The sequence below is a fragment of the Thermobia domestica genome, chromosome 5, assembly GCF_964235325.1.
Source record: "Thermobia domestica chromosome 5, izTheDome1.hap1.1, whole genome shotgun sequence".
Lineage (NCBI taxonomy): Eukaryota > Metazoa > Arthropoda > Insecta > Zygentoma > Lepismatidae > Thermobia > Thermobia domestica.
In genome coordinates, this window is record NC_137458.1 from 306,335,612 (window position 1) to 306,349,565 (window position 13,954).

Here is a 13,954-nt window from a genome sequence, read left to right on the forward strand (position 1 = left end):
AAGTATAAGTAGTAGTAGTAGTAGTAGGAGGAGGAGGAGTAATGTGCATAGGAAGAGTAGTAGTAGTAGTAATAGATTTAGTAGTAGAAGTAATATTACAGCAGTAGTAGTAGTAACATAGTAGAAGTAGTAGTAGTAGTTGTTGTTGTAGTAGGAACTGGTCAGAAGCTCTGCAGGTGTCGGTTGGGTTCTGTTGGCGACATAAGTAGTAGTAGTAGTAGTAGTAGTAGTAGTAGTAGTAGTAGTAGTAGTAGTAGTAAGAACGGGTTAGAAGTTCCGCAGGAGTTGCTTGGATTTGTGTTCTCTACATAAGTATAAGTAATAGTAGTAGTAGGAGGAGGAGAATAGGCATAGGAATAGTAGCAGCAGTAGTAGTAATGGTAGTAGTAGTAGTAAGTTTTAGTAGTAGTAGTAGTAGTAGTAGTAGTAGTAGTAGTAACATTAGTAGTAGTAATAGTTGTTGTTGTAGTAAGAACTGGTCAGAAGCTCTGCAGGTGTCGGTTGGGTTCTGTTGGCGACATAAGTAGTAGTAGTAATAGTAGTAGTAACGGGTTAGGAGCTTTGCAGGGGTTGGTTGCTTTCTTTTGTCGACATAAGTAGTGATAGTTGTAATAGTAGTAGTAGTATTTGGAACGGGTTTGAAGCCCCGCAGGTTTTGGTTGGGTTCTGTTTCCGACTTAAGTATAAGTAATAGTAGGTGTAGAAGGAGTAGTAATATTAGTAGGAAAGGGTTAGAATTTCCGCTGGGTTGGGTTCTTTTCTTGACGTAAGTATTAGTATTAGTAGTAGTAGTTGTTGTTGTTGTTGTTGCAGCAGCAGCAGTAATAGTAGTAGTAGTAGTAGTAGCAGTAGTAGTAGCAGCAGCTGAAGTAGTAGTAGTAGTAGTAGTAGCAGCTGCAGTAGTAGTAGTAGTAATAGTAGTAGCTGTAGTAGTAGTAGTATTTATGTATGGAGATTCCATTTCGTTGTGCCATTTGTATTCTTTGTTTCCTATTATGTGGGAAAGGGTAACTTTGATACATTGGTCATTGTCATTTGCCAACATGGCATGTTACCTCTTTTTTAAAAATAAGGTACGGATAATACATGTGCCACAACGATATGGGATCTCTATACTAAAGTGGCCACACCAGCGTTATAAAGTATTACCTTTATCACGACTGAATCTATATGATTATGAAGTCCTTGACTTATGTGAATAAAAGATGAACTACGTTGAGTAAAGGCCGGCTACGTACATATAAATTCAATTATTATTCTTTGAACCTTTAATAGTTTAGAATGTACATGTAAGTCTTGTTTTAATGTGACTATTATAAAGAACAGACTACCATTGTAGGAACTATATAGGGTAAAGGAACCGAATATGGAATACTTTTTGTTTCTTCTTTCTCAGAAACGCGTATTCCACAAAAAGAACATTGTACATTATAATACTTGCTGTACCTTTGCGAAACAAAATATAGGTATGAAAATTTCTTCCACATTATAGATTTTTTGCAATACTACAAAATCGAAAGAAACTCAATTTCCCATATTAGGCACACCCCGCTCCTAATATGGAACACTACCTATTCCTAAAATAGAATACTAGAACAGCGCGTCTGCCTACAATGCGACATTCGGATAATTCAAGCATGGGTAATGCATTCGAGCAATTTATTTGTTTATTTAAGAAATAAATGTATTTATTAGTTCAAGGAGAAAAGCATAAGATAATTAAAACATAAAACAGCAGAAATACCAGAACTTTACGTAGTACAAAGATAATTATCGAACTTGACTGTACTTATTCATTATTAGGCCTGTGTTCGCAAATTGCTGTAATAGGCTGTAATAGCTACTTATTTTTACTTTTGGAATAGCTATAATTTCTTTTACCTAGAAGTAAGCATGTGTACTAGGTACAACCAACAACCGAAATAACTAAACGAAATATTCGGAGAAGCAAACCACGTGTGTGTAATTAAAAAACCTGTATAAAAGAAGTTCAAACATACTGGATGAGCGTATCTTAAAAGGCCAAATTTTAATTCCAGGTTTACCTTGCAAAACAATGGCCACAAACATATTTTTCTCCGCCACTCATGGCACACGTTTCGTGAGACCATCTTTTACAAACTGGGCATTTTAACCAATATCTCTTCCCTGCACTAAGCGACCACAATTTATCACAATGTCCACATTCCACGTCCATGTCCACATTCCATGTCCACAATGTCATCATTAATATGATCACTTAAACTGTCACTATCTTCGTTCAAGTCACTCATTGCCTCCTCGGATTCACTTTCTTCTTTGTAGTTTTGTGATGTCGTTTTATTGGGCTGTTTGCACTAGATTTTCTTTGGCTGGCATCGGAAGGCTAAAGTTTTCTAACTACTTGCAGGATGAAGTAATGGCCTGTTGTGATGAAGTAGAGGCTTCACTGACGCTTGGTCTAAAATAATGTGTCAGGTCTAATATAAGTTACAATTCAGCTGTTCTTCTTCACTTCTAGTTCACATGCGTATGAATCTATTTAGGAACATTCCATATTAGGATCCTGCTAGTACTCCATATTAGGAAAATCGCCATTTTGAATAGTTCTCTTCCTACCTACTCTTACGTGATTCTCTGTGTACTGAATCCTTATGCTCTTATGATATACTATACATGTAATCTAAAATCAAAAACTCAACAATAATACATACCTCTTTGTGTACATTTAGCAGCCTGCAAAGATAATTTCGAAAAACTCAAGTTGTTCAGAAAAATTTTTTCAACAAAAAAATGTTTTGTTATCGTTTGGCAGCAAACCACTCATGCACAAATTGAGGGCGCCATCTGTTCTCAGGAAAGTTTATGCTTCTGGAGTGTTTTTCATTTTCATCTGATTTTTTTATCTGAAAATACTACCCAAATAATGTTATTTAGGACACTAGCAGACGAAAGAAAATCATGAAACTACAATGTTCTACATAGACACAATAGTGTGCATTCTAGAATGACTCAAGAAAATTAAGTGTAATCCTTACAAAAAAGATAATAATAATTATTATAATTATAATTATAATAATGATTTTTCACAGAAAGAATATTAGTACATGCAATTTTATTTATATATTGTACGAAATAGTATAACTTTCTTATCTTAAAGACTGAACGTTACATCTTGCTGATATCGATGTCGATAAGCTGATATTGAGAGCAGAAATGGAACGTTACTAAAATACAGGAGTCTGACGGGGATACGGAATACTTGGGACCAAAATCTGGACTGTTCCGTATTTTACGGGACGTATGGCAGGCTTACGTAAACATCACAATTATCGTAAGAACTGTGAAAAAACGTGGTACGCTTTCCTTAATTTATTTAAAATAAAGTGCAATAAGAAGTTAGCTAATGTTTATTTGCACATTTTTTTTTACTAAAAGCTAAATGCCAACAAGTCTTACAGAATCTAAAATAACACCTTATAACAAGGTTTCGTGAATGGGAGCGCCATTTGAGACAGGATTCTGGGAATTTTCTGATTTTGCTTCTTAACATATTGAGTTTCCTTTTCTGTTTATTAGAAAGTAGTCAATATATGAATGGAAATAGTTTGATTCATTCAATTCCATAACTCCCTAGCTTCAGTTTTGTATTATAACTATGTCTCTAGTTACCAAAAGCCTACCATACCATTTGTAAAAAATAATAACCACATTTTAGTAGCGCGTTTTATTCGTCACGATCCTTTTACTCAAGTTATCGTTTCTTCCTCTGATTATAAAGAAAGCAGCAAGAATCGAACGTATATTCTTGAAGTTTTGTTTCCACTGTGAAAAAAGTTTCAAAATATTCCTTGTTAATATAAATCAAAAGACATGCATTTATAATATAGCAATCTGACTTGAGGCCTAAAGCACACTAGTTACCAAAATATAACCAAATAGAAAATTCAACAAATTGATCAACGATTTCAAATATTATTATACATGTGTGTAGTTATTCGCCTTCTGGTGACCTGCTGGTAGCTAGTAATTCCTCAGTTGATTTATTGTGTTATTAATGCTACAAATATACCTCAAAACTATGTCTTATTTGAAAAGTGGATGATTGTAGCCACCGACATAGATGAAGCTATTCATCAGCGGCGGCTGGTACTATATGTTGCATACTTCCGCAACTGGATATTTTTTTTAATACTAAGAATATTTTTTAAGTATATCAGTAAAAGAAATAAATCTTTGCTCTTGAGCGCAAAACAGTATTGATGCATTTCTTTTAAAAAAGTCATTTAAAAAACTGAAAGGAAGAGAGAGATTTACATTTCCAGTGGCAGCGAGCGTTCCCACCGGAAGCAGTAACATTAAGCATATGGCACCGAGCTCCTATCTCTTAACATGAGGAAGTGGATTTATTCTTACATCGCTGCTATCCTCCCGTATTGCCCTCTTGCAGTTGCACGTTCTTCCGCAACTGGTCAGCTTCTGTAATAGTTACGAATTCCTCCGCTTAGCAGCGCTTGAGTCAATTAATAGAGTGAGGGAGACACAGACGCTTGGAAGAAAGAAGTTATTAACAAAACGCAAAATCGCAAAGAACAAATATAAGTCTGGTGGTATCAGGGACGGATCGAGGCTGAAAGTTTGGGGGGTGGTCGTTCAAATTCAATAGATTTTATTTAACATTTATAATACAAAGGTGAAAATTCTTGAGATAAATTTTACTTAAAAAACAACTATTCTGGGCGGGATCCGAAGAAGTCCGAAGAAGAAGAGTCTCGAAGAAGAAAATGTCTTACCTACCACTGGTCTATTTCCTAGCTCTGTGTCTTTCGTGCACATGCGCCCGTGTTCGATTTCCGGCGGAGAGCGTAAAAAATTAATAAGAAATCATTAACTTCCAATACTCATCTGTCTTCTTTAGCCTAATTTGCTGGAATGTTAAACTGTTTTTTTTTTTTTTTTCATTTCGAAGGAAAACATCTTAGATTTCATGCTTCTTTATACTAGAACAACAGCCAAAAATACGTGGTTTTTGAAAACTGACTTTTTGTACCGTATATTTATACAAAGAAATGCTAACAAAATGCATAATGTCGAAGGAGAGAGGTGTTTCTGTACCCTAAAGAAAATAAAGCAGAAAATATTTGCGGTAGCGATGCTTTCTATTCAGAAGAAATTGGCGAAAAGATTTCAATGGTCATAGAGAAATTTGAAGCTCAAAAGAACGAAGGAAGACTTTCCATTCCAAAATAATGCATAGCTTATATAATTATTTTTTTTTAACTGCGTGCATGCAGTTTTCTTGCTTTTTTTTCTTCTTTTCGGATTAACGCCATCATTCATGGCTTACAGCACATGCTATATATTCGATTTATCTCTTGTTCAATAACATGCGTGTAGAGGTTTTGTATATAAATAGTGTATAAATGTACATTGATAGTGGTTGTTTGAAAAAAAGGAAATCGTTTATATATTAAATCAATATTAGAGAAATAATTTAATCAATAATATACAAATAGAGCTTAAAAAACTTTCCTCTTCATATTTCCTGAATATTTTCTTTTGGATAAGACTCAAGAATGCTGGGGAGGGGAACACTTGCGCATACCTACATACCTTTAATATTGCAACATTGCAACTGGTGCTTGTACAGACCACGAACCGTTACTGCTATTCATATGAAATAAATTTAGTTCTTATAATGAATCAACACATATTAGTACGTATTAGAAAAGTTAAGTACTGTATATATATCTGAGTGAGATCCCTCAAACATAATGTTGCACCATTTCAACCTGAAAAGGTAAATTATCACATATAAAGGAAAGAGTAAACACGAATAAAAGACATTTTCTACGACAATTTTTATAGATAACAAATTTCCTCAATTAAGGAAGGAGGGAGACGTAACAGCTGTGCATCTTATTATTGTATTTTTCTTTTCTTTATTGAATATTATGTGATTCTGGTTATGATTAATTATATTGTATTATGGGATGTAAATAGGACTGCTGGTCTCCCCCTCTTAACTGAGAAGTTACCAATTGTTTATATTGTATATACAGTCATGGAAAAATTAATAGCAACTCTGGAATTTTGCGCATTTATAAGGATTTTAAAGAAGTTTCTACCTAAACATGTACAAACATACAATGATTTATGCATCAAACTAAAGGAAATTTTATACAGAATCCAAATCTACTTACACAAGTTACGTATCTTTAAACAATTGATAATATTCAACAAAATATGACGTCACTTGTTAAGTGAAGTGAAAGTAATTAAACTTAAGTGAAGCGTACCCAATTAATTTTGGCTCAAGCTAATATTTGATTGGATATCCACGCTTAGTAATAACGTCTTTGCAACGTTGTGGCTTGATGTTTACTAAATTTCGTAGTGTCTCTATTGAAATGCAGTGTTATCAGACGTCGTTTAGTGCTTGAATTAACTCAGCTCTCGTTGTAGGTTGTCTTACACGAACCTTATCCTTCAAAACACCACAAATTTTCAATTGGGTTTAAGTCGGGCGAATCACCAGGCCAAGGAAGTTGGATACGTGACTTAAGACAGCACGTAGTCTTTTATAACTCTGTCATGATGGAAGGGGGTCAAAATAGTCTTGAAAAATAAAGGAACTACCGTTGAATAAATCTCTACCCGTAGGTATCATTGTCGTTTCAAGAATATGTTTATAAGTGTGTGCATTAACAGCACCGTCACAAATGTGAACTTTACCGATTCCATTAAAAGGAAAAACATCCCGAATCATTACACTTTTATAGTACCTAGAAGATTTTACAGCACAATCAGAATTAAGAGTCCGTATCACTGCGAAATTAAAATACCGCTAATTTTACAGTAATTATGTGATATCATCAAATAGATAAAAGATAATCAAAAATTGGATTAAGACCTCCCTAGACAATATTATTTTGCATGATGTACCGTTATCACGAGTCACCTAGTAGCTTTCCGTTTGCAGTTATTTAGAAACGCGAAAATAAATGCTGATTTTCTAAATGGCTGGAGATCGAAAGCAGATAAATGAGTCGTGATAACGGTTTTTCAGGCAAAATAATATTGTCTAGGGAGGTCTTGTTCCACTTTTCGATTATCTTTTATCTATTTAAAGATATCGTATAATTACTGTAAAATTAGCGGTACTTTAATTTCGCAGTGATGAGGCCTCTTAAGTGCTTCACCATTCATGCGATAAACTCTAGCGCGTGAATTATTGCTAAATGGTTATTTTCGTCTTATCACTATATATAACTTTGCGCCACTGCTCACTTGTCCAATTCTTGTAAATTTTGGCTCACTCTACGCGCCTTTTACGTTGTTCCGGTGTAAGATATGGCTTCATGACTGCTCTATGTGAACGCAAACCCATTGATTTTAACATTTCTCTCGCTGTTCGCGGACAAACGTCAACACCAGATGTTTCCCTCCAACTCCTAGCAAGACGTGCTGATGACTGAAACCCATCTGCAAAACACAACCATCGCAGTGCACTGTTCTGTCTAGGCAAGGATTTCATTTTTTGACTACATTTGCCAATTCTTCCACTTTTTATGCACCCTGCTTCCCGAACCTTGGCCAGCTGCCTACCCACTGTACTTTTATCAGTTGCATAATCCAGGTTATTTCGGCATTACTTTTGCTACACTCACTTAATGTCTTAATTCTAGTGGCTTTCTGTAGTGTAATGTCACACGTTTTCCCCATATCGATGTCCGACATCAATAATTTATAAACGCCAAATCAATATTTATGGCTAAAACTATCACTTTTAATTTTGTCAGTAAAATTAGCACTGCTAAAACAACACAATTATGTAACCCAGGACAGCTACACAAATAAGGAAGCAGAAACCACACTGCATGCTTGGAACGTGGAATACCATATTGAGCGCGGACCTTACTGAAAGCAACATCGAGTTATCCATTAAATGAACATTTAACATGAGGGATTTGTGTTTCCTTTCTCACATATTTTCTTGAATATCATCAATTGTTGTAAAGATACGTAACTTCTGTGAGTATATTTGGATTCTACATAAAACATCCTTTAGTTTGATGTATATATCATTGTATGTGCGTATTTAGATAGAAACGTCTGTAAAATCCTTATAAATAGGTAAAATTCCAAGGAGTTGCTATTAACTTGTCCATGACTGTATGTATGTTCCATTTATTTCTGTATTTAATATCTGTATTTTTCGTGTGTTCTTAAATCCCAATGATAGAATATTTTCAATGGAAAATTCCTATTAACATTGTATAACGTGAAAGAGACTTCAAGGGTGAGACAAAGTCAAAGGGGTAATACAGAACAGGTCATCAAAGAGATTTTTGAAGATGTTCGTTAGTAAATGATCGCCAGGCCTTACACGCGATGAGGACGTAAGCACTGAATATCAATGTATCATTTTTAAAAAAATAACAAAAAAGGGAAAATGCTTACAAGGAAAGGACATGAATCTGTCAAAGGGATTTCCTAATCAAACCTAGTCCATTCGATAAACATAACAAAGATATGTTCATGCACAAAAAATAGCTGCCATGAACCATGGAGTGAGACCATGGGGCCGATTAACCTTGTTAGTATATAGAAAATCGTAGACTCGCAGTGAAACAGTTATTCCATCAACACTATTCATTGGGAAGTCATAGTTTATAATTCATTCTCTTCACCAAAAAGCAAGCTTTCGAGGCGTGCTATGTACTGGGGCCCATAATGTACTTGAACATTGAAAATTGGGAGAATGTCGGGAAAATTCCCTCCAGAAATCCATACCATCAATTTTGGACCCCTCTGGAGTAGCCCCAGGTAAAACACAAAATCCAAATGTATCTGTAAAAATACCATAAAGGTTAGGAAATGTGTATGCCAAGTTTGGTATCGATAGACGGAATAGATATGAGGAAAAATGAGTATTGTTACGGAAGCTTGATGAACATAATGAAAATTAGTACAAGAGGATAGCATTATGTAATTCCTACAACAACAACAACAAAAAAAGCAGGTTTACTGTATTCATATATTGGATGTTAAAAGCTCTTAACTAGTAAAACAAATAACAGGCCGTGGATGTCTCATATAATCATTATTATTATTATTATTATTATTATTATTGCCTATCTTTCTTTTCAAGTCCTTAAAAGCTTCCATACTCCATGATCCTCTGTAACATCCCAGTTGGATGTTCCAATCTGGAATATACATGGAGCATTTGGAATATTTCGCAAAAAAAAAAAAAAAAATCCAACTGCTGAGAAAAAGAAGTGAGTAATGTCAAGCATGGCGCATGAGAATATGCTCATGTAATATATATTGATTACGCAATTGATTTTATTTCTTATATTAGCAAATTTTTATTATTTTTGTCATTTCAATATTTTGTTTGTAGAGGAAAGGTAGTGTAGGATTTGTTGTAATAGTTTATTATTTCATATAGTTTGTAGTAAGGAAATTCGTTTCAAGAATGATACTTTTATTATTATTATTTTATTTGCTTAGGATTTTCGAGATTACTAAGAGGGAAGTAGGAAATGGATTGAATAGATAATAATCGAATTTATTTTAATCTTCAAAATTTCTTGTTCGGCCATATTTAACATTTTACGTTCTTCGGAAACATATTTCTTTTCTAATCCAGGTATCCAATAATCAATTGGACTCTAGAGGGATAAAAGAAAAGGTGTAGATTTAATTGGTTTTCAACTACGTCATCATGAAAACAATTCTATGATTCGCTTTTAATTACCCTTAGTTCTGTGGTAAGAGGCTTCTAGACGCTTGTATGGCGGGATGCTGTATCATAGGAGGGACCCGTATTGAATGGTTCCTGGAAAACTTTCAAGAAAACGATTAAATCCGTGATTCAACCCTCAAAATAACTAAAATTATGCTTTCAAGATGTTAGGGGAATGTCTACATTTGAATGTAAACTGATTTGTCAGTGAGGGTTGTATAAAACAGTTCTGTCATCTGTTTGAACGTGGTGTTCGAGGTTCACGGCTTGGCGGATCCATGTTAATGTGGACAGTTGGAACAATCGCTATTGTTCATGATAACCTTGGAGTTTCTTTTGGAGAGGTAAAGTATGGCAGATTACATCCAGATAAAATATGGCTTTGGGACAGTTCAGTTGGACTTGTGATTTACCTTGTAGTAACGAAGTAACCAGGAGGCTGGATTACTGTTTTCTTGGAGTGATGAGGTGTCAGTATTCTAGTTATTCCAACTAGGACAACAAGTAAGTTTCATTTAGATTAATGCGGGTCTCGTGAACTACGGAAATTTTCGTCAGTGGAATCTACAAGAATTAGTGGATTGTTTATGTGGATTTTTTTTTTATACGGAATCTTCAAAAGTGATAACCTTGACTAACTCTTTGGCTAAAATTTCGTATGTGCAAGAATCATAATGGCAATGATGGTGTAGTAATCTAAAGTTCCCTCGGATACCTTCTATAATATATTCCACATGTAGTTCGAAAGTATACCTTTTGGGGTTAGGGGGGAATTTGTATCGTAACTTCAAAATGTAAAGATTACCAGTTGGCTACATTGATATAGATAGTCTTATTTCAGAAATAACAACCTTCCAAATTAATATCTTAAATAATTGGCTCTTAAAATTACTATTGACATTATTTTTGTGCTATGATGTTTCGATATTTCAATATAAAGTAAAGAAAGAAATCAGAATCTTGTACAACCATGCAATTGGGTGCTAGAAATTAACGAGGTTCGATCGTCATTTGTCTGCTTCCGTCTTCAGTATGAGCTTTCGCTATATAGTATTCATTTGTTTATGATGGCATTTTTCTTGAATTAATAGAAAACAGTTTGTTTACCCTGATAGATGATTCGGAATGTTGATCTAAAAATTTGTTAGAGGAATTCAATACTTCATATTAGTTCCTATGGAAAAAGGCTAAGTAAATTATTAAGTAGGATAAATATTTTCTCTCTGCCCGATATAAAGAATGTAACAGTTGCGTTGTATGTTTATGTGCTATTTGATCGTGTTGTTTGTGCTCGAGGCTCATATATATCGTCATAGGGTGTATATTTGGGAGAAGCGCTTGAGAACAGGGAATCTAGATTAAATTTTGTGCATAATATTTACATTGAAGGTCAGTGCCTGTAATATTTTCGTGTGTGAGTATTTATATATGTGTATTTTTAGGTGTACTTAGAATAGGTCCTGTAGTAGTAGGTTAGATTAGGTATTGAATAAAATAAATATTGTGTCCCTTGATAATGTTGAATGAAACGTAAGAATGCGGAAAGGGGGCCGAAAGTAGCACTGACATTTACCCTGATTCTCTATAAGCCAAGTAACCCGTACTGTATAGAGCTGTTTCAAGAGCGTAGTATGCGATCCGCAGGTTGTACAATGGAGAGCAGAGGTACTTAATGTTTTAAATTCTTAATATGCATTTTACAAGCTTTGAATTCCTTCTACATTATTGTCAAGAAAATATGTAAACAAGTTCAGAATTATTTCGAAAAGAGGACATTCAAAATTAAATCCTGTATTATTTGAAGTACATGAAACTATTTGGATAAACCTGTTTTGGAAGTTGAATAATGTAACGTTACTGTGTATATTATTATTATTAGTTGGAGTTTATAATAAATAATTCAGTGGAAGAAACTTTTCATTTCACAAGCAGAACTGTATTCGTATTGCTAGGTAGAGATTTGCTGGTGTTTTAATATATTTTCGTTAGGAAGCGGAAGCTAGTGCAAGGGTTATTTCGAATGTAAACAAGCCTCATATTTGCGTTGTATGAGAATGAAACCGTGCTTGGAAAAACAGTTTTTTGGAATCTTCTTCATGTTAGACAACATTTGGCTTCAAAAATCAATATTTTTATTGAATAATTAATTTTATTTTTCGAGCTTACTTTTTTTTTCTGTGAACGCTTGCTTAATCTGGAAAGTTGAAGTACTCGCGTTTTGTATCCATGCCTGGCAATTGATTGGGTTCTCAAATCAAAGTCAAAGGTCGGAGGTATGTATACGAGCCGTGAGGGTCAACAACCAAGATTGAGTCAAGGCCCGAGTTCGAATCCAGGCTTGTATTTGAGTCTTCCATTCCATATTGCACTGAAGTAGCATATACACGAAGGGCTTGTTCTCTGAACGGGTGTAGGCCTAACCTAGTACAGAGGACTGACCCCTTCGATATTTCTCGTGCATGGTAATGTGGAAAGGTGACATCATCATCCTTATTATCATCAAGTTGCACAATACAATAAACAAGTAGTAGTAGTAGTAACAAAAGTCAGAGCATAGACAGCCCATAGAGAGTAGTTGGTAATTCACTCGTTTACAAACAAGTGTCGATCTAAAAAGCTATTAATAAAAACATACAATGTAAATCATAGTTTTTTTTAAATATATAATTTTTTTTAAAAGTAAAACCTCAGCTAACCTCTTTGTCTTCTTGAACGACTTTTCTTTTTTGATATCGTCCATCAACTGTAGCATCTTTCGGCCCCTCTCTCACTTTCCTGCTACCATATCCTTTAGCATTGCTGTTCCTTATAAAGGCGCTTTATTTATTTATTGTTGCATCAACTATATATCTGCAGATGAAAATAATTTAAGCTTATCCTGATGAAGATTGATCGCTACTGCAATTGCGAAATACGCTAAGCTTGAAAGAAATATTACACTTGAGTCATTACATTCTTAGGATCTATTAGTGAGACTTGTAAGATTGCGTTCTTAGTATGAACGTCCGTGCGTCTGCGTTCTTTGTACGTGCGTAAGTCCGTCTGTTACTTTGCACGATACCTATCTCTTGAATGAGTGTAATATACAATTCTACCTTTTTGCAATAGATGGCTACACCGATTACTTCATTAATACAGTCAATCCTTTAATAACTTAGCAGATAATGGTGACTATAGCCGATATATTTCACACATGTAAGAGAATTTTTGCTTTCTTGGCAATAGATGGCTCGAGCGATTACTTCTTTAATGTTATCAATCCGTTAATAACGTAACAGATAACGGTGACTATTTATAGACGATATATTTCAAGCATGTAAGCAAATTTTTGCTCTTGTTCGCAATAGATGGCCAGAGCGATTACTTCTTTAATGTAGTCAATCCGTTAATAACTTAACAGATAACGGTGACTATTTATAGCTAATATATTTCATCCATGTAAGCGAATTTTCCTTTTCTTTTCTCAAGAGATGGCGACAACACCTTTTTAACCCCTCGTTAGTAGAGTCAATCCGTAAATAACAACAGATAACGGTGACTATTTGTAGCCGGTATATTTCATGCCTGTAAGCGAATTTTTGCTTTGCTTGCATAAAACCCGGTATATAAGAGTTTTCGAACATGCTCGTTACGAATATTATATTTGCCTTTACCCAGGTCTTATAGTTTATGTGGGATACGCCCTTTTTAAAAATTTTAATTGATTTGCATGAAACTCGAACATGCTAAATATGAATGTTATATTTAGTGTCAAATGAACGGTGTTTGTGCTTTTTCTGAAAGGTACTTCTTTAGGAATTTATTTAATATAGTAGAAATTTTATAAGAATGATTATGAGCTCTCCAATAACCCTTATATAACATAACAGATATTATATAACCATTAGAACAACTGGTTTCTTTTTTAACCAAGTATATTTTATAGAGCCTTTTCGAATACGCTTTATATAGGTCGGAGGACAAAGGGCAAATATTTAGCTGTGTATAATTCATAAATAGTACAACCTATAGAAATCCTGTTTCTTAATGTTTAGTACGAGAACATCGAAAAGCGGTGACCTTTATTCAACGTAACCTACAAAGTAGACTATTTTATATAAAGGTGTTAACAGTTTTTCTATATTGAATAAAGCGGTGACTACGAAATTTATATAGCAACCGATGCACCTTATGTTCCCTAATATCCCCTAATTGGAAGTTGCTTTAATATGAGCCCATTTA